The following is a 20,578-nucleotide window of genomic DNA, read 5'->3' as shown; positions in this document are numbered from 1 at the left end:
AGCATAATCGGGTGAGCCTCAAGCTGATAATCTTGGCTACACCTAGGGTCTTTAAGCAGCAAATTAGAAAAAATTTCTCAAAGACCAGCTTTAATAAAATATAACGAGTTTACCAACGAAAGGACTCAGACCAGGGGTGTAAGCAAACCCTCCGTAAATACCATGTGATTGCCAACATAAACCATCCATGACGCAACCAAACAAACGAATATATGCGGTAACAAACATTCATACCCACAAAAATAAAGTGAACATTGTCAAGGGTGCCGGACTCCCGGACTTTCAGGCTGCCTCTAAAGGCAGCAAAGACAAAAAATAAAGCAAGAAAAATAAAATATTGTTCACAAGTGCTACATCAAAATAAATAAAATAGTGAAACTTGGGGGCAAGGGTGTTACCATCACCAAGGGGAGGGCTTGGGCTAGGGCCCGGTCCATCGCTTTGAGCATCTTGACAAAGGTTTCGAAGCCCGACGATGTCCAGATTACGCAAGCGAAGATAGTTGGCAAAGTCTGTTTCAGTAAAAGCAGCCATGACATCTTCCATATCCTGGACCTTGGTGGCCACGTCCACCTCAACCTCTGCGTTAAAATCCCCAACGATTAACAGCTCTTGAGCAGCCCTCTTTCCCTACTCTACCCCCGCCGCCTCACAAGCCACACGCACCTGCACCAAACCCTGGAGAAACTGGGGGCTCTCGATCACCCTGTCCACCACCCGGTTAGGCCCGTCACTAAGGATCCAAGAAATATCCTTCTCCAGCGCTCCCCTTGCGGCGTTCTCAGCAACCAGATCAACCTCCACTTCCGCCGTCCGTCCGCTTAAATCGGCGTTCTCTAGACTCAGGGCCCCCACACGATCGTTCAGGCGCCTCACCTCTTCCTCCGGCTTCGCCACTTGACCTGCCAAGCTTTCTTTCTCGAGCAGCACCACCTCCTGCTTGGCCTCCAAGCTGTACTTGTCGGTTCCAACTTCTCCACCTGGGCCCTCAGCTCTTCTCACTTAATGTTCTTCCTGTTAGAGTCAGTCTGGAGGGTCTCTATATCGGAAATACGTTCAACGGTTGCGAGCAAGTAAGATGACACTTGGGTGGCGGCGTAACGCAAGCCGTCGTCTATATGCTCATCTGAAAGGACAGATAGGGCCTCAGTGGTAGCAGGAGGAAAGGCGTGCTGACACCACTCGAGAGCGGTGTCGTGATCGGAGACAAGGTCTTGGGCAGTTAGCCTCCAAGCAGGCTTATATGCATCTGTATGAGAACCTGATAAAAGGGGGAGAGTTGCGGCTTTACCGGAAGAAGTTGATGCAAGACCCTAGGAAGGCGAAGACCCGGTCTTCGCCTTGGCTCCACCAGTAGAGGGAACAGGGCTGGTCTTCTCGGTGCTTCCTTCTCCCGTATGACAGGGCAGTTTAGTCCCCCTGGTTTGTGCCCCCTCCAGCAGTTTCGGAGGCTTTCATCGGGGGCACGGTTAGAACTCTTGGTTCCCCCTAGTAAGAAACTCAGATTACGTTTTTTACGAAGGGGGGGGGGGCTCGGTGTTGGCCGTCTCAAATCGACCACCGGAAGAGGCTTCTAAGAGGGAAAAATGCCTCTTGACACGACGAAGACTCCTCGGCGATCCGGAAGGCGTAGGATCCTTCTGAGAAGCGCCGGTAACAAAAACATCTTGAAGCTCCAGATCCTCGTCGGTGCCAGCGACACTGTCGGAACCGACGATGGCCCCGATTCCTTGACCAGAATCAGGGGGTGGAAGAGCCTCCGCAAGATCGACGCCACGGCACTGAAGCTCACCGTCGAACAGACCCTGAAGTAATTTCTCTAAAGAAACAATTTCCTCCAGACTTGGCAACAAAAAAAAAAGATAACGACGGTTAAACAGAATGTCGATTTAAACGTGCTTCACCAATTTTTCAAAAAAAAGGGGAAGAGGAGCAAGAGAAATACCATTTTTCTCAACAAATAACTTAGGCATCTTCCCGCAAGCCCTCCAAGCGGCGCTCATTCCACCGGCGGCCAAGTAGCAGTCAAACCAATCGTCACCGTTGATGCTGATCTTCTCCAGGACATCAGCCAGTTCTTGGTTGGCACCAAACAATGTGGGATCACGGTCGTGTACACCTTATCCCTCGGATAACTGAACACCTCGAGATCATTGTTTACCCACAAGAACTTCTCCTGCAAGTTTTCTTTGACTTCTTATCATGGATAAGAGTAGGGACTCCCCGCCTGCGGGAAAGGGTTCGAGTCCCTGACTGAGTAGAGGCATTGAAGAAGTGCTTGAAAGCCGAAACAGTCGGCAGGCGGCCTAGGGCACGACAGAGAAGTTCGAAACTCACTATCTTGTTTATAGCGATAGGGGTCAACTCTCTCACTGAAAACCCGTATTCCCGGATGATCAGGTTGAAGAAATCAGTGGTAGGCAAGCGCAGAACTGCCTCGAACAAGGCGATTGGGATGCCAACTTTTCCCTCAGGAGGACTATAAAGTGATGCATCAGGTAGGGGGATTTGCACTCTGTGTTCGGGAACGAACCCGAATCGGAACTCGAAAGACTCCCATTCCTCAGTGGTAAGATCTCTTCCTAAAGTGCGAGCAGTAGCCATGAAAAAAATATGAAGTAAAGGTTGAAAGGGTTTTTCTCAAGAACAAGAGGGCAAAGAGAAACAAGTAGAAGGAAATAAGGAAACGCCAGGAGGAACAGGGGTTTTAAAGCCATCAATGGGGCAGCGAACCGTTCTTATGATGAAACTGCCGAACAACGATGATTTCATCCTGCCAACTGCACAAGCTGCCAGTAGCAGCCCACCACGTGTCTGTGAGTAGACCAGAATAACTCCGCTACGTCACGAACGCAGGAGGCTACTGGCCTAAGGTACTTTTTAACGTTACCATGAACGGTCACGTTAAATGTAATGAAAGTACAAATGAGACGTTATCTCGTCAAAACCTTGGCCAAGGCCCGACCTGGCTTTGGCCCAAGTAATCCAACACCGGGGCAACAGTTCGCTTCCCTCCACGTGGGACGAATATTCCCCGTGATATTCTCATCCACTCACGACCAATCAGGACGTGACAAGAAGCCTTGGTGACGCCCAGAATTGACATCACCAGGCAGTTAGTTAACGTGGGCATAATTCTCTCAGTTAGAGGAGGCCACGTATCATACTCGTTGGACGAGGTCCCCACGATCCGTAAGTAACATGTATAAAAGCATCTATTCCGCCTCAAGGAAGGGATCCATTTCTCTCTCACAGAATTTACCCTAGTTCTCTCTCTCAGAAAACTAACTTGATCGTCGGAGCGACGTCCCGGGAGAACACTCGGTCGTCCTCTAACGGTTCTTCTGTGATTGTGTTCTGAAGAAAGCTTCCGAGGCGGTACATCATCAAACATCCAAATCCCCTAGAGAGCATGTCACAACACCATAGTGACCAAATTTACAGTTTAGTCTAATTTTCAATATATGATATATTTGATAAAGTTAGGTGGAAAATATATATATATATATATATATATATATATATATATATATATTATTTTGTTAAGAGATGTAAAGAAAAAAAGAAATAATCATACATTTCTTAAAGATGTAAATTTGAAAGTGATAATTAATATATATATATTAAGGAAATGAAAGTTAGGAACAGTACTTGACCAGGGTACCGTTCCTCGGATTTACTACAGTGGTTACGATATTACGATACTTCCACCCAGATCCTTCCACAATCTTCCTTTTATCCCACTTCCAAATTTCACCGTCTCCCCAACCCTCTTCGTCTCCACCGTTTCTCCCTTCTTCTTCCCTTAGGAACAATACCGAGTCGGGTACTGTTCCGGGGCGGATCTCCTTGAATATAACGCCACGATTCCGCCGCTACCTCATCCTTTACACCGACTGACTGACATCTTGCTTCTTTTGGTTCCTTCTTTAAAGAACCCAACCGCTTCTTAGCTTCTTAACCTAACGATTGACCCACAGTTTCTTCCATCGCCTTTGATTCATCCTTCCAGATCCTCACTATTCCACCAAGTTCTTTTCACCATGCGTTTTTTCTTCATCCACCGTCTTCACCGCATCACAGTCCAATACTTCCCCTTCGCTTTCCTTCAAAAGTCTCAGCAACGATTTCTCAATGGTTCGTCTCTTTGATTAATCGGATTTCGTCGGCCTACAACCACTTCATCGACCTAACAGTGCTCCGGCAAAAGCCCCTGTTAAGGTATTACTGGAGATGTTGAACCCGATTCAGGTAGGTTTGAGCCCTAATTTTTTTAATTTGTGGTTTGTTGTTTTTAATTTTCAGATTAATCTCTCACTTTGGGTTGCAGGTGAACATGCTTTCGGGCTGGGCGTGTGTATGTTGATTCTATTACCCTGATTCTAATATCGTATTTTGCATGTTAACATGTATCCATGACATCTCACGTTGCAGACATACTCCTGACTCTTCTGTTAGATGCAGATTCGTACACTATGGAAACATTATTTCCAGAAGACATCTGGCCGATGCTCTGGAAGAACCCAAGGCCGATGACCTTCATGTATTCCGCAGGTATAACATTATCAAAGATAATTAATAATTTCACCTAATTTATACCATGCTATTCTGATTCCTCCTTCCTAATCCGTCAATCTTGGATTCTGAAATACAGCTAAACCTAATTTGATACAGTTTCGATGAGGAGAAGATTTTCCGATCAAGAATAAACGTCTGATTCTTCAGTCATTTAATGTATTCCAGATCCCGAATTGAGGTTTGTTCTTAAATTTGTGTAATTGTTGGTTTCATGCACGCATAAACATTTTTCAATCTTTTTTGTTTTTCAAAATTATGAACAATTTGTTGATCAATATTCTTGAAAGTTGGGTCAAAAACTGTCTGATCTTCCAAATTTATTATGAGGTTGTTGGCTTTAAAAGTTTGGTTATTTTGATCAATCACCCAATTGAAATTTGTTCTTGATTCTTTTTTTTTCTTTTTTTTTTTTTATTTTTAATTTTCAGTATTACAAACTCTTTTTTCTTCAACAACTTTGTGTTGATCAATTTTCTTGAAAATTAGCTGAATGAAGTCAATTGTTTGATCTCTCATGATTATGTGTGTGGCTATTTTTTAACATGTATTTAATTTGATCATCATCTAACACACGAGCATTCTTCAATTTCCATGAAGTTTTTATATCCTGATTGCATCCATATTTCAAGTTTTGTTGACTGTTTTGGTAAAACTTCATGAAAAATAGGTAAAAGAAGTTCACTTTTTAATCTTTGATGATTCGTGGTGTTTTAGTTTACAAGTTTCAATTAATTAAATCAATCACCCAGTCCACGGATGTTCTTGAATTTCCATCTTTCTGTATTATAATTCCTTTTTTTTATATATAAATTATGAACTATGTGTTATCAAAGTCTTCAAAGTTTCTTGAATCCATTCCTTCTTTCAATTTTTTCAAATCACAAACTTATTTTTGGTCAAATTTTTTAAAGATTTTGTATCATAAAGTGAATTAGTTGATCGTTTTAAAGACTAATTTATGTCATTTAGCGGGTGTAGTTATTCAAGATTTGTAACTTTTGGCGGTTCTTCATTTTGGAATTTAGGAAAAGATTATATTTTTATGTTTTTCAAGTGACATTCTTGGTTATTTGATGTATGCAATGGATGTTGTAAGAAAAATTATATTCAAATTCCGTTAACTACTGAAAGTCATATTATCATATTCTCCCTTTTTCCCATATACCTTCAGCTTTCTATTACCTTTGATTGTTACCTTTGCATTTCTCTATTGTCTGTTCTTCTATTGCGTACTTCATGTTGTAACATTCTTTTTCAATGATTATGTATCTTCTTCTTTGATTACCTTCGATTGTGAAGTTTGTATTTGTCAATTCTCTGCTTCTATTATGATGTACTTTGTGTTGTCATGTTCTTTTTTTGTTTGTATTTTGCAGGTGATATACATATTTTGACTTTTTGCTTTGACATATGCTCTTATAAGAATAATTACCCAACCCAATAAAAAAAATCTATAAAAACTGAAGAAACTGAAATACCTTAATCGAATTGAAAAACTGCAAAATCTATTTCTATAGTGAACTCTCCTGCCTCATGCTGACTTACAGATGATTTCCAATCGATTTCTATGTTTCTTGAGTGAAAAACACCCATCTGTTATCTTTGCAGCAGTTGAATTATGAAAGGGGTCCTGCTTAAACTTTTGTAAGTTCATCACATTTGAAGATGATTGTTAAGCAGGTACTATTTTCTGTTTTTTTTTTCTAATTTAAAAATAAATTACAAAAGTTTTTCTTTTTTGTAATCGTTTTGGTCATTTTCCGTGTAAAACGGCTACATTACCCTTTTCTGGTTTTTATTTTATTTTAAATCAAAGGGTAATATTGTCAGTTGCTTAAAACATGAACAAAAACATCATAAATATCTCAAATAATTACCCTTTTCTGTTTTGTTATAAATAAAAGGGTAATATAGTGGTTATCTGTTAGGAATCTCATTCATTGAAGTTTTCTATGTTTTCATGTTATATAGTTGACTAATTGCCTGAACTTATAGATAGTGACATTTAATAGTTGACCAAAATTATGAATTGAATTTCGGGTCGGTATTATGAATGCGAGAATGATTCAGGTATTAACCTGTTAGGACCAAAAAACATGGCTAATTTGCTTTATATGGTAGTCACTTTCGAAAATATGTGTATTACATGCCTTAGAATTCTATTTCAGATAACAAACAATGAAAAAACACTATTAAGAAGCTGAAAGCCTTCACGTTTTATCTTTTATCTTTATTTATTTATTTTTTGCTTTTTGGATGTGCTTCTAACTATTTTTTTTATTTGACAGGTTAAACTTGTGAATCTTTAATCCCCGAGCTAAAAATGATGGCAGGTTTGTGAATATGGTTGGATGTCAAATTTCCCTGATGATGGCCAAAGGCTTTTCATACATCTTTATACAAAAAAAGGTGTTATTTTCTCCTTTAAACGTTACATCATCATGTCCTGTTCTGCTTATTGTTTTCATTGATTTGCAAACCTGAAGATATGCTATGTATCTATCTATGTTTGTTACTCCGGGTCCATGGTTTGGGATGTCTAATGTTTCTTACCTGAATAAATATCGAACTATCAATCAACATGGACTGACAGAACACTCTGGTAATTAAGTTTCTGAAAGGAATTGTTTGACATAAGACTAAATTTCCAGTTTATATGAATATGACGTTGATGAGATTTTATATCTTGACATTACTCATCATGCAACATAATTGTTGATTCCTGCTGTTTGATTAAAGATTTAGGATATGAGGATTGATAGGTTTATTTATGTTTACCAATTAGCTTTCTATCTTTAGTAACTATTTTTTATTTCTTAATGTAGACAAGGATAAAATGGTATTATCTTTGGAATAGACGGAAATATTAATATCCCATTTGAAATGTTAATACTTACAGCTTGAGAAAGTCACTGAAGCTGAAAAACAAGCACCAAAACATTTACTTCGGGTAAAGAAGAAGGAAAAAACTTCATCCATCACAAACATCCATCGGTTTTTGTTCCGACATTATCTCCACCGGTTGAAGTGATGCTCCGTGCACTCGAGGTATGGATATTTAGCAGCTTTTAAATAACTGTGTACTTTTATTGGTTTGTTTATAATGGATTTGTGCATTCATTTCTTCCTATTAGGGAATTGTGCATTGAAAGTCTATCAAGCTAAGAAGAATATCTGAAACACTAACGCATCTCTACAAAACAACAATGTAGTCTAAATTTCGCTACAATGTACTTAATTTTCCCTAAAAAATTATTGTTTTTGCTGCAGTTATTTCTGCCACGTGGGCTTCAAGTTGAGAAAACCATCAAAGTTTCTAATATTCAATACCTTGAGGTAGATTCTAATTGTGGTCAACAAACACGGTTCATTTAGCTTTAATTTTAAAAAAATGGCAATTGGAGAAAATGTTCCTAAAAGTATTGTTTTGTTTTTTTTTAAATAACATATTCTTGATGGATAAGGGTTAGATATTGTAACCTTTTTAGCATGCACAACTGCATCAAAAAAAAATGTCAATACGATAATAATAGAAAATATTTTTTCTTTTCTTCAGGTGGCTTTATTCAAGTTATGAGGAATGGGATTTCGACTCGAAATGTTTTTTCTATCAGCCAAAAGCGTTAAATGCAAAAAATAGCAACGTACACTAATTTATTTGTTTACTTTCATTTCTTACATTAAGACATTATACTCTATTCAATCTATACAGTTGCTTAGTATTTGAATGACATTATAGCATCCTACTTTCGTGACCAGCCAAACATCAACAACAAAAACCGACCCGTGCAACGCACGGGCCTCATTTCTAGTTTTAAATATAGGGTTGATGATTTACATTTATGCAACAAAATAGTATGTTTTTGATAAGAAAAACGATAAAATGAAATTCTTAACAATTTGTATAGTGATATTTTAATTTATTATTTATAGTCTGTAAACATGTTTTTGCATAAAATACCAAATAACTATTTTATCTATTTAAAAACAAATTTCATTTAGAAAGAATATTTTATATTAGTTAAAAAAAAGTAATGGCAAACAAAATATTAAAATGGCATTAAAGTTAAAAAAAAAAAGGTTGAATATATCATAATGGCGTTCAAATTTCATTTCCAAAGGATATTTTATATTAATTAGATAAAGTCGATAATTGTGATTGACTATCTTGATTAGCTCGGGAAAATGTCATAGGTGACATTCTCTTCTCTGCATAAAATGACTATCTATTTAAAATAATGACAAATTATGCGATTCGTCTTTTAACAAAACTCTCAAAGCCTTAGTAGTTAGTACTACTGATACCCTCAAAGCTCTCGTATTATCATTCAAAATCATCAACACCACGAGAAATCAAAGCAAACGTCGATCGATTAGGGTTGCTCCGCTCAAGAAATCAACTCGCCGCCTCGCCGTTTCCATCCTCGTTTCACCACTTTTTGACTTGCCACGATCCCACTGGTCACGCCATTGTCATTTATGCCATCGATTTGTGATATGATTCTTCGTGATCACGATTTCTGCTGTCGGTCACCCTGTCGCTATTCTGTTATATCTTGAGAAGTAACATCTCTAACCTTTCTACTTTAACATTAAAACCTCTGATAAACCCTAGTTTCAAAAAAATATCATTGAATTGTTTGTTTATGATTTCTGATTTCTAAACAATAGCTTCTAAGATGAATGCCTTCCATGTTCCGTATTTTGTTACAATAGTTTATGATTTTAATTAGTTTTTTTATAGTTTCATCTTCATAGAAGGACATACCCTAGCTAGAAACATAAATTTTGTGTGTAAATATGATATTATTGATACTTTGATGGAATTATGTTACAAAACCTCTTATTTATATATATATATATATATATATATATATATATATATATATATATATATATATATATATATATATATATAAACTCATCGATGCTTTATGATTTGTACTCTATTTTGAATAAAATGTCTATAGGAATTAAAATTGCCACATAAAGAACAATGGAAATTTCCAGTTACTTACAAATGTAGCGAGTTTGTTTTAAGCTCACTACTTTGAGAATTTCATATATTACTAGCATTCAAAGGATACATAAGGGACGGATATCTCAGGTGCTCTGTGATTCATCCATCCTAGGTTGATTTGGTTCTTAGTGTTTGAAGATAAATGCGCCAAATCATGAATTTTGTCCTAATCCTCATCAAAACTTATATGATTAATATGACAAATGAATTCATGTATGTAAACCATTAATATATATATATATATATATATATATATATATATATATATATATTATAGTTCACAAACTCCTTAGCAATAGTAACTTTTGTATGCTTTAGGGTTTTTCCAAATAACTATTGTATTTTGCAAGATTTAGTCCCTTTAATTTTCTATCGTATAGAAGAGGTCCTTGTAAAGTTCTTTTTTTACAAAAATAGTCCATATATTTAAAATTTTCGTATGTTGATAGGTTTGACCCTTATGTAGAATATATATATATATATATATATATATATATATATATATATATATATATATATATATATATATATATATATATTAATTCACTAACCCCTTGGAAATAGTAACTTTTGTTTACTTTAGGGTGCGTTTGGTTGGCAGGAAAGAAATGGAATTCGAGGGAAAAAGATTCTAATTCTCTTGAATTCATGTGTTCGGTTGGACTTAGAGGGGGGAAAAAGATTCCTAAATGAAATAAACTTTCCACCATGTGGAGGAAAGTGAATTCCTTCCAAAGTTGGATGGAAAACATTGTTTCTCATCAAGGAAAGTGGCAAATTATAAAAATACCTCTTGTACTTATCAGAAAACCCACCACCACTACCACTACCATCACCGACCACCACCACCGCCACCACCACGAATACCATCGTCGCCGCCACCACCACCACCACCGACCACTCACCATTACCACCACCACCACCGCCGCTGCGGCCACCACCACCACCACCACTACTATCACTGAGCACCACCACTACCATCACCGACCACCACCACTACCATCGTCACCAACCACCCACCATCACCACCGCCACCACCCACCACCACCAAGGTCATCGCCGCTACCAACACTAACACCACCACTACCACCACCACCACCCACCACTACCTCCACTGTCGCCGTCACCACTACCACTACCAACGTCACCACCACCATCACCGCCACCACCACCGCCACCGCACCCACCACTAACAACACTACCACCACCACCACTACCATCACCCACCACCATTATCACCACCACTACCACCACCGCCAAAAGTTTACTGTTTTTATAATTTATATAATGTATCTTTACATATAAGTTAGAAAATAAGGTAAAATTAAACTACACAAGCAAAAACGATAATTTTCTCATTTTACATGTATTCAAATTCCATTTCCTGCTAAGCAAACATAATTTGGAATTAATTCCAATTCCATTTCCTTCCAACCAAACAACATATAGAATTGGATTCAAATTCCTGACATAATCGTTTTCCAATTCCAATTCTAATTCCTTCAGCAACATTTTGCGAACCAAACAACCCCTTAGAGTTTTGCCACATAACTATTGTATAGAAAAGGTCCTTGTAAATTTCTTTTCTTTTTCCAAAAATAGTCCATATATTTAAGATTTCCGTATGTTGACAGGTTTGACCCCTATATAGAAAATAAAATACAAAAATTGTTCCTATAATTTACAGAAAATGTCCTTATGCAGTTTTATAGATTTCGCCCATGCCTTTAAAAATTACAAAAATGGTCGCTACGTAAATAAATTTATAGATTACGCCCACTGTACACCCTGTCTGCGTCCCCCGCAAAGCGGGGTGTGGGTATATATTAATGCACGAACCCTTAGGGAATAGTAAAGTTTCATTGTTTTGGGTTTTGACCACACCACTTTGTAAAGGTTACACTTTTTTTTTAAATGGAAAATATACTAAACTACTCCTAAATTATTTTACCTATGTCCACAGCTGGACTTGAATCCTCGACCTCAAGGAGGGAGGGCAACACCGGATACTGCTAGGCTTCAAGCTATTTGGTGTAAAGGTTACACTTTTAGTCCTCTCTCTTTTGACTTTTCAATCATAATTTGAATAAATGTTTTTTTAAATGATACTTTTGGCCAAATACTTGTTATTATTTGGCATATGTGGTTCTTTTTTTTTTTTTGTTTTGTTGTATTGCGTATTGAATTTGTAGTGGATTTCTTTACCGTTTGCTTTTTAATCGATGAATTTAAAGGCCCCCATGCTTTGGTTTATTTTAAAAATAAAAGTTAAAAAAAAACACGACCCGGGGTTGAAGCCCAAACTTTTTTTACTAGTTATCTATTAAAATATCTAATTAACTACAAGATATATCGAACAACAAAACATTAGCCTATCAAACTGGAGTAACACAAAATTAAACGGGGATTAAGACATGAATGCATTGGTAAGTTTCTCACCATTGCTAGCTTTTGATACTATTTGATCAATTTCTTTTGATTTTTTTTATTCGTGAATATGAGAAGTGATAAAAATAAGTTGCCTAAAAGTATTTGTTAGGAAAGTAAATAAATCATTTTCATTGTCATAGTTTGTAATCTGTTGATGACCTAAATGCTTACACTTAAGAATTGATATTCTTCATGAATTCATGTATCATTTTCAATAAATTTAGCTTATATAATATAGCAAGGTTAAGATTAAAAACATAAGTGTTGTACTTTTAACTTGTAAGTTACAGTTTGAAACATTTGCATCCAAGATTTGCAGCAAGAAAAGGTCAATGTTATTCTACTTTTAAGATTTAAAGTTGACATTAGAATACCTAATTTCATGATCAAGAAAAACCAAATTATGCTAGAGCTACACATCCACTTAACTCACGTATTATAGAAAGGGGTAATAAACTATTAGGCATCCATTTAGTAGAGTGGTATTTTAGGTATTTACTTACTATTATTTTGTTATAAAAGATTCTCCACTTTGTCATTAAGCCCAACTACCACATTGTTGTATTTTTCTGTGATGGCTGTCCAAAATACCAACACTTTCTTTTCCTACTTAAAGTCCCCATTTAACATTAAAAATGTAAATCTTTTGACTGTGGAAATTTGTAATTTTTTGTATCATTTTACTAAGTTACATTTAACTTTTTTGTCAATTCTTGTTAATTTATTGGGTCAATAAAGAAATGGGATAAGTCATAAGTGAGTCTACCTGATGTCTTTAATGATTTTTTAGATTTATTCATTTTTGTTTCCCTTAATCACGTTGTCAACGTGTGAGCCTTGATTGGCAACAATGAAATCAAGGTTAAAGATTCTACTGAGTTTATTACAATGTTTTAATATTGGAGGGTGTCTAATAAAATGTCAAAAATAACAATATACTTTCATTGATTTGTTTATTACAACATCCTATTTTCATTTCTAATAGCAATTTCCACTGCTATAATTGGTTAAATGTATCAAAGTATAATGTCCTAATAAGAAAAAACTGAAAGTACCATGTTATTTTAATATTTCAAAGAACAATGCCTTAATTATTAGGAACAAATTGGAAATCCAATGGTGTAACAGAAATAAGTCAAAGTAGAATGATAAGATGTATATATGCATAATTTGTGTTTAAATTGACTTCACATATAGTTGATACACAACTTTCATGGGCAATCACAAAAATCCAATGTGAAGACGATCTGTTTGATGTGTCTGAGTGCTACACCTATATAACTTGGGATGATTTTGAAATAGTGTTTACAATGGATAAGTTTATTGATGCTATAATAACCAGTTATATGATGTAAGTGCCCATTTTACTTTATTTTGTGTATTTAACCATATTACTAAACATTTGTATCTTTTGTATTTTTTTTGTGTCTTAACAGGTACTTGTATGAAGAAATCAAGAATGGAGGAAAAACATATCATGGAATCTGTTTCATGCGATCTCTAAAGATATACATATGGGCAACGTCATGAAAGGCGATGAAGCAAGTAGAGTCATAGCATGACGACTATCCACAAGAAAGGAAACCATGTCATCTTAATGCCTTACAGTCTCGGGTTATATTTTCCATTTGATTAACTTAATCAAAATATAATGATTTAATGGGTTAAGTAAAAAAATTAATTGCATTTGGTTGTTGTTAAGCTAAAATTAGAATATGAAAATAATAGTATGATGTTTTAACATGAATTTACTATAGAATAAATAGCAAAAAACTTTAGTTGATTCGACTTTGGACATAATTTAATCTTTTTGTTGTACTAGCCCTTTTATGTCCGAAGTGTAGGAAGTAGTAATATACTTCTCTATTTCTTACATTTAACCCACCTTTACCATAAATAGGTATAAGTAAGTTGCTATTTCATGCATTTAGGACTTTTTTTTGTTAAATTGTAAGAAATAGCAACTTACTTTAATTTATTTCACTTGAGAAAAAACATAACTTACTTTTTTTTATTATACAAGTCCTTTCATGTCCCTAAGTGTAGGAAATAGCAATGCACTTTGCTATTTCTTGCATTTAAGTTTCCTTGTCCTATTATGTACCCATAAATAGCAATGTACTTTTCAATTTTGTTGCATTTAAGTTTCCTTGTCGTTTTATGTCCCTAAGTATAGTCTATTGCAATGTACTTTTCTATTTCTAGCAGTACTAGACATGCAAACAACAACATGCATTAACTTGATTCTCTAAGGCCCCTTGATGTTGATACAGACTTGAAGCAGATAACTTAAGCGTAAGTAATATAAATTGTTGAAACATTAAATTATTTTTTTGATATGTTTCATCTATTTTTTTGTAGAGCATTGTCTTTACACGCAAGACAAAGTGGACCAAAGAAAAAGGTTGATGTCAACTCGATAAATGTTATGGTTAGCACAAACTGCAACTTTAACTTCAGATGGATTTGGCTAATATATTATTATTTTTGACTAATCAGTTTATTATATAATTGTACAATGTTCCCTTCATCCCGGTTACACGGAATGCGGGTATTATGTTTGTAAGTTCATAAAAGCGGTTGTTGATAAAGGACTTGAGGTGTTGAATAACAAAGTAAGTAAATCTATTAGTTAATTGATGGACTTGAAGTGTTGTAGAATATTCACGTATATACTTTTTTAATTGTTTTTTTTGCTAATATAGTAATTTTGTCTTAGTTTTAAGGGAAGAATGAATATACAAACATCGAGCTAGATGAGGTGTGTGAAGAATGGGATACTTATGTTACAAAATTTATTTAATATGTATTTGACAATTAATTTTTGATGAATTTGGAACGCAATTTTGAATTTGACACTATCGTTTATGTAATGATTGCCTTTTTATATATGTATGATATTTTATTTTACATTATTATACATTAAATGTGTAATTTATTGAGTTTTATTCAAAAATAGTTTCAAAAACTCAATATTTTAGCAATTTAAGACTTGAAATTTCGAAAGAAACATAAACAAGTTATATCCACTAAGGATCATCTTGCAAGTGATGGAGAGAAAAACAATAAGCATAGAAGGTAAAAGAATATAACAAACTTTGTTGCCTTTGGTTCTTCAAGGGGAGGCTTGGAAGTTGATCGAGAATATGGATGAAATCCTTTCCTTTGTGGAAACCAAAAAGAAACCAACTTGATATGAGACGCTAGTCAACCTCTTAAGCTTTAAGCTAAACCAAGTATGACTTAGCGAGAGTATGAAAGCAAGGAGAAAGAACTTTATCACCTTTGAAAGAGAGTATGAGGGGAGGCTTACGGTTTTCACTAGAAAGAGTGAAAGCCTCATAGTGGTCTTAAAGCTAAAGTATTACCCATAAGATCTTAACAATTTTGATCTACCATGTCCCTAGTTCATTATGTTGTCCATGCATGCTTTCTTAGGGCAAGTTCTTTTGATTATACAATTCAAGAACCCATGCCCTTTCTCTCTTATCTACATACATTTTCAAGAGGACAAAAGAAAGCCAAAATTTATTAATTTATAAACTAGTTTATATATATATATATATATATATATATATATATATATATATATATATATATATATATATATAAACTTTAACATTTTGTTAAAAGACAAAAGTCATTATAGTCCAAAATGATGTGCATGACTTAATAAATCATATCCTATGATATTATTATGTTACTTGCCATTGAAAATTATTATTTCCATGAAATAAATAATTTTCAATAAGTTATAAGAGTTTATGTTACTTGACATAGACAATGGTGAACATCTAGAAACATTTCAATGCCCCAACAACATACGACTTTGTTCCATTCTATCAACGTCCAATTCCCTATAGGCTCAATGCTACAATTGGTAAGTTATCAGTTATCCCTTTTGCTACCGACATCATTTTGAACATGAGATATGGATCGCAATCAATCTCATTTAAGTGTTCAAATTTATATAAGGCCTTAGATGTCTACATCTTAACGAATAAGAGGAACAAATCCCATCTTGACTGCATATGCCTCTTGCATGGCTTGCATCATACCTGACAATAGCTTTTATAACTGTCTGTTTAAAGAACACCATTTGACTACATTAAAGCATAACACTTCCGATACTCAAGTCCTACACATGCATCTCAAGTAACAAGGATATACAGATATTACCTTTATCAAGTATCATTCATGACAACAATCCTTTAAGTGATCTTGAACAAGTCTATCCAATACTTGTTCTCTAGCAGGTACATATGAAACAGATTACATTTCTTTGACAACCATTCCAATTGATATTAGTCTTATTTCAGTATTGTTCCCATAGTAATAACCGACTATGGATTTTATAATGGATAAATTTACTCAAGGATTAAACATGTTAATAAGAAAATGCAACAAATATTTAATGAAAACATAATATGCCGTATATATCTTGGTCATTACAATAGATGATATTTTACAATGTTCCATCATTCAATACTAAAACATAGATCAAATCCAATCACTAGAATACTAAAGTCCAATCCCTCGAGAATGAACTTTAAACTTTGCTTGAGGAAGGGGCTTCGTGAAAGGGTCCACCAAATTTTGATTAGTGTGAACTTTGCGGATACTAATTTCACCATCTTCAACTTCATGTCGAATGTAGTTGAATCCCTGTTTATGTGTTTGATCTTCTTATGCAATTTTGATTCTTTGCCCAATGCAATCGCATCCACATTGTTACAGAAGACTTATAGGGGATCTCGAATAGAAGGAACAATGCCTATACCTCTAATGAATTTCTTCATCTAAGTAGCTTCTTGTGCAGCTTTTGAAGTAGTGATGTATTCTGAATTCGTAGTGGATTGCGCTACAAAAATTTACTCGAAGCATTTTCAAGACATTGAACACCCACTGATAATGAACACATATCCTGATTGTGACTTACAATCATCTCGATCTGTTGTGAATGAAGTATTAGTGTAACACTTTACATGTAAGCTTTCTTGCACGCCTCCATAGACGAGGAACATATCCTTAGTTCTATGCAAGTACTTAATGATGCTCTTCACATCTATCCAATGACTTGGTACTTGCTTGTCATATGCATAGGACAAGCAAGATAAGATCTAGTATAATTCATAGCATACATGATGGATCCAGCTGCTGAAGCATATGGAACATATTTCATCTTGTCTAGCTCAACCTTTGTGTTAGGACATTGGTATTAACTTAGTGTTGTTCCATGTGTCATAAGTACAAATCCTCTATTGGAGTTTTCCATCTGAAAACCGTTACAAGACTTTGTTAATATATGTACTAGGGCTTATATATATTAAGTGTTTCGATCTATCTTTGTAGATCTTTATACCAAGAATGTATTGCGCCTCACCAATATCCTTCATTGAGAAACACTTTCCAAGCCAAGACTTTACACCTCATAAATTCAGAATGTGATTTCCCATGATAAGTATGTGTCACACCCCAAAACCAGAATGGCGGAAACGTTCTAGGGTGGAGGACGTCATGTATAGCATCACAACCAATGAATAATAGCAATCATAGCAACACAACCATTACAATGATTACTTAAATGAAAATGATTACACCAGTTTGGAACTTTGTCTGAAACTTGTTTGAATTACATCAAATAGTATGTAAAATATAAACATAAAACCCTTATTGCTCCACCTCCTCAAGAATCCAGCAGGTACCTGTCTACTGATTTCCTGAGAATACAAGCAGTTTGAAAAATATCAGCATAAAGCTGGTGAGTTCATAAGCGGTATTTTGTAATGAAAACTTGTTGATGAGCTTGTAAAGGTGTTCGTATAGTTTCAAGAAAATCCGATATTTTCTTTAGTGAGAATGTAGTGTTTTCAATCCTGTATAAAACCATGAATGTTCGTTACTGAAAAATGTAGTGATATGCGAAAATAATACTTCATGTGACTAGCTAATGCTAATCATGATGTATAAGTATTTCTTACGTGAAACCATTGTATGATCGGTTCTGTTTGAAAACCCTGGAAACTCTCCAGTCGTAGTGTGTATTAGTTCTATCTAGTATAAATAAAACAGTTTGAAGAGTGCCAACTTGTAAACTAAAGGTGATTTATACATATTGTGAGTCGTATAACCATACTTGATATGACAAGAGACCTTTCCAACGTTCTTCAGGCATCGATTTAAATGACATTTGTCACCCCAGGCATGCCTTCCTAACTGTAGCTAGCAGTTCGGGTGTGGGATTGTCAGTCCCGAATAGATCTATTCACAAATCTCATGCTCTCCTCCAGGAGACTCTGGTTATACTATGATAGGATTTATCCTTGTACACCAAAGGGTACAGTGTTGAAGTAGAGCCTCACAGTATCGTATAATCTAGTTTACATGTATTGTTGTAGCATTATACCGTAGTGAAATCTGTATGTATACCGTATGTAGTGACATTTATAGTTATGAATGCCATGTTCATGTTGTGATGTAAACTATAACTAAATCTGTCATATATGTTTAGTAGTGAAAGTTTCTGTACTTGTTATGTTTCGAAAATCCCAAACTATACCGATTATAGTTTGCATGTATAGCGTAGTGAATATCGGGTCCGGAAAACTATGCAATTTAGTGATAAGTTGAAAAACTTCCCTTATGCTCAACATAGTACAAAAAGGTTAAAGTATGAGACTTGCATGAGTTTTATATTTGTTAAAATCTCTTTGTATTAATTTGCAAAAGCATTTATGGTTTAGCTTGTATTCTCCCCCTGAAAACGTTTTAAAACCAGTAAAAGTGTAGGGGTATGAACTCACCTTGAGCGAGTGGTTTGAACAAAAGACCGGTACGAGATGCTGAGTGACGAGTGAAACCTTGAACTAAATTTGATCCTAATAACATGTAATGACACACATAGGAGTCAAATGAAGGTATTTCCCTACTAAATACCATAGAGAATCACTCTAGGGACTTGGAACTACTTGCACCAAGTGATAGAACCTTGTAGGATTGAGTATGGGGAGTGTATGGCCACCTTGAGTTTGTGTGCGGCCATGGGTGTGCGGCCCAATGGGTGTGCGGCCGTTCACTCATGACAGAAGATGCCTTTGAAGTGTTCTCAAGGTCCATACTTGCATCCACGAAGTGTTCTAGGTCTATACTCAATTGTAGTGCAAGTTAAGGGTCCTAGAAGTGGGTTTGCGACCCTATGATGAGTGTGTGGTCGCACACTAGAGTGTGTGGTCGCACGCTTGAGTGTGTGGTCGCACAAGGGTGTGTGCGGCCGTACACAGGTGTGTGCGGTCGTACACCCCACAAGATGATGTCCAAAATGTCCATTCCAAGGTGCAACAAGGCTAGGGGCATGTCTATCTCGAATATGGAAGTCAAACTCTCACTTTGGAGGGTGTTTTAAGGGTGTGCGGCCACCCTAAGAGGGTGTGCGGCCGCACTCACTTCCAAACACTGAGAACATGTCGATTTTTGCACACTTAAGGCTTAGATAGAGTGGTCTTTCATGGATTGCAAGCTAGAGGATGAAGTACTCACGTTCTTGAAGCTTTGGAGGGTTCAAGGTTGGAGAAACTTGACAGAATAGAGTAGTGTGTGGCCAAGGAGTGAAAAGAATGAAGGGGAAATGAGTCTACCCTTTATATAGAGGAGGGAGTGCTGCCAAAAAGTGAGTGTGTGGCCAAGGAGTGGGTGTGCGGCCGCACACCCATGTGTACGGCCGTACACTCCTTCAAGAGGTGTGTATGGCCCGGTTTTCTCACTATGTGACACGCTGACTCATTCCTAATCTCATCCTTGGTCAAATTCAAGCTTAGAACACTTAAATGAACCCTTAAACAGTACCAGAAATCAACAAAACAAGTTGAATATTGATTGAATTGACTAAGTGTACAGGATAGAAGTTCCGGGTTGTCACAGTATGTCATTCACATATAGGACTAGGAAGGTCACCGAGCTCCCACTAGGTTTCATGAAAACACAAGACTCATCTTCGTTTTTAAAAAAACATACTTTGTGATTTCATCATCGAAACAATGATTCCAATTTCGAGATGCTTGATTTAACCCATAAATGTATCTCTTGAGCTTACACACTTTATTAGGATGATTTTGATCAACAAAACCTTCAGATTGAACCATATAGACATCTTCTTCTAACTGTCCATTTAGAAAAGCAGTTTTGACATCCATTTGCCATATCTCATAGTCATAATATGTAACTATGGAAAGTAGTATCTGATGGGTTTTATACATAAGAAACAATCCTATGTGCTCATACAAACCCTAATGCTTGGATCTAGGTTTCTCTATTGTACATGCTTTGAATCCAAGTCTTGCAAACCCTAAACTAGCATACATATTATCAAAATAACAAACAACATCAGATCTAGATGTTTACCTCTTCAAATAGCTTGAATCTTCTTTGCTTGAGCTTAGAATCACAATTGTAATTCCTCTAATGGATCACAAACACCAAGTAGCAAGAAGGCAATAAGAGAGAGGAGGGAGGATGCTAGAAATCGGCCTAGGGTTTCTCTTGGAATAATGTCTA

The 20,578-nt window shown here is 35.9% G+C and overlaps 1 long non-coding RNA gene across 14 annotated transcripts; it reads left to right on the top strand.

Annotated features, from left to right (window-relative positions):
* The first annotated feature begins 3,664 nt into the window (after positions 1–3,664).
* LOC145103863 (uncharacterized) lies at positions 3,665–8,309 on the top strand. 14 transcript variants are annotated; one of them, XR_013706909.1, is made up of 9 exons: positions 3,665–4,251; positions 4,331–4,554; positions 4,655–4,756; positions 5,955–6,258; positions 6,867–6,987; positions 7,478–7,626; positions 7,713–7,786; positions 7,849–7,914; positions 8,135–8,309. It is a non-coding gene; the product is annotated as an uncharacterized LOC145103863 (long non-coding RNA). The 14 variants fall into 14 exon arrangements; XR_013706912.1 differs by lacking the exon at positions 7,713–7,786 and having other exon boundaries at positions 3,667–4,251; positions 4,331–4,357; positions 4,465–4,554; XR_013706914.1 differs by lacking the exon at positions 7,713–7,786 and having other exon boundaries at positions 3,667–4,251; positions 4,331–4,357; positions 4,459–4,554.
* Positions 8,310–20,578: the final 12,269 nt, after the last annotated feature.

This window comes from Lactuca virosa, chromosome 4, assembly GCF_052849685.1.
Source record: "Lactuca virosa cultivar CGN04683 chromosome 4, Lactuca_virosa_CGN04683_v6, whole genome shotgun sequence".
Lineage (NCBI taxonomy): Eukaryota > Viridiplantae > Streptophyta > Magnoliopsida > Asterales > Asteraceae > Lactuca > Lactuca virosa.
The sequence above is the reverse complement of the archived record's forward strand: the minus strand, read 5'-3'. Positions and strand labels throughout refer to the sequence as shown.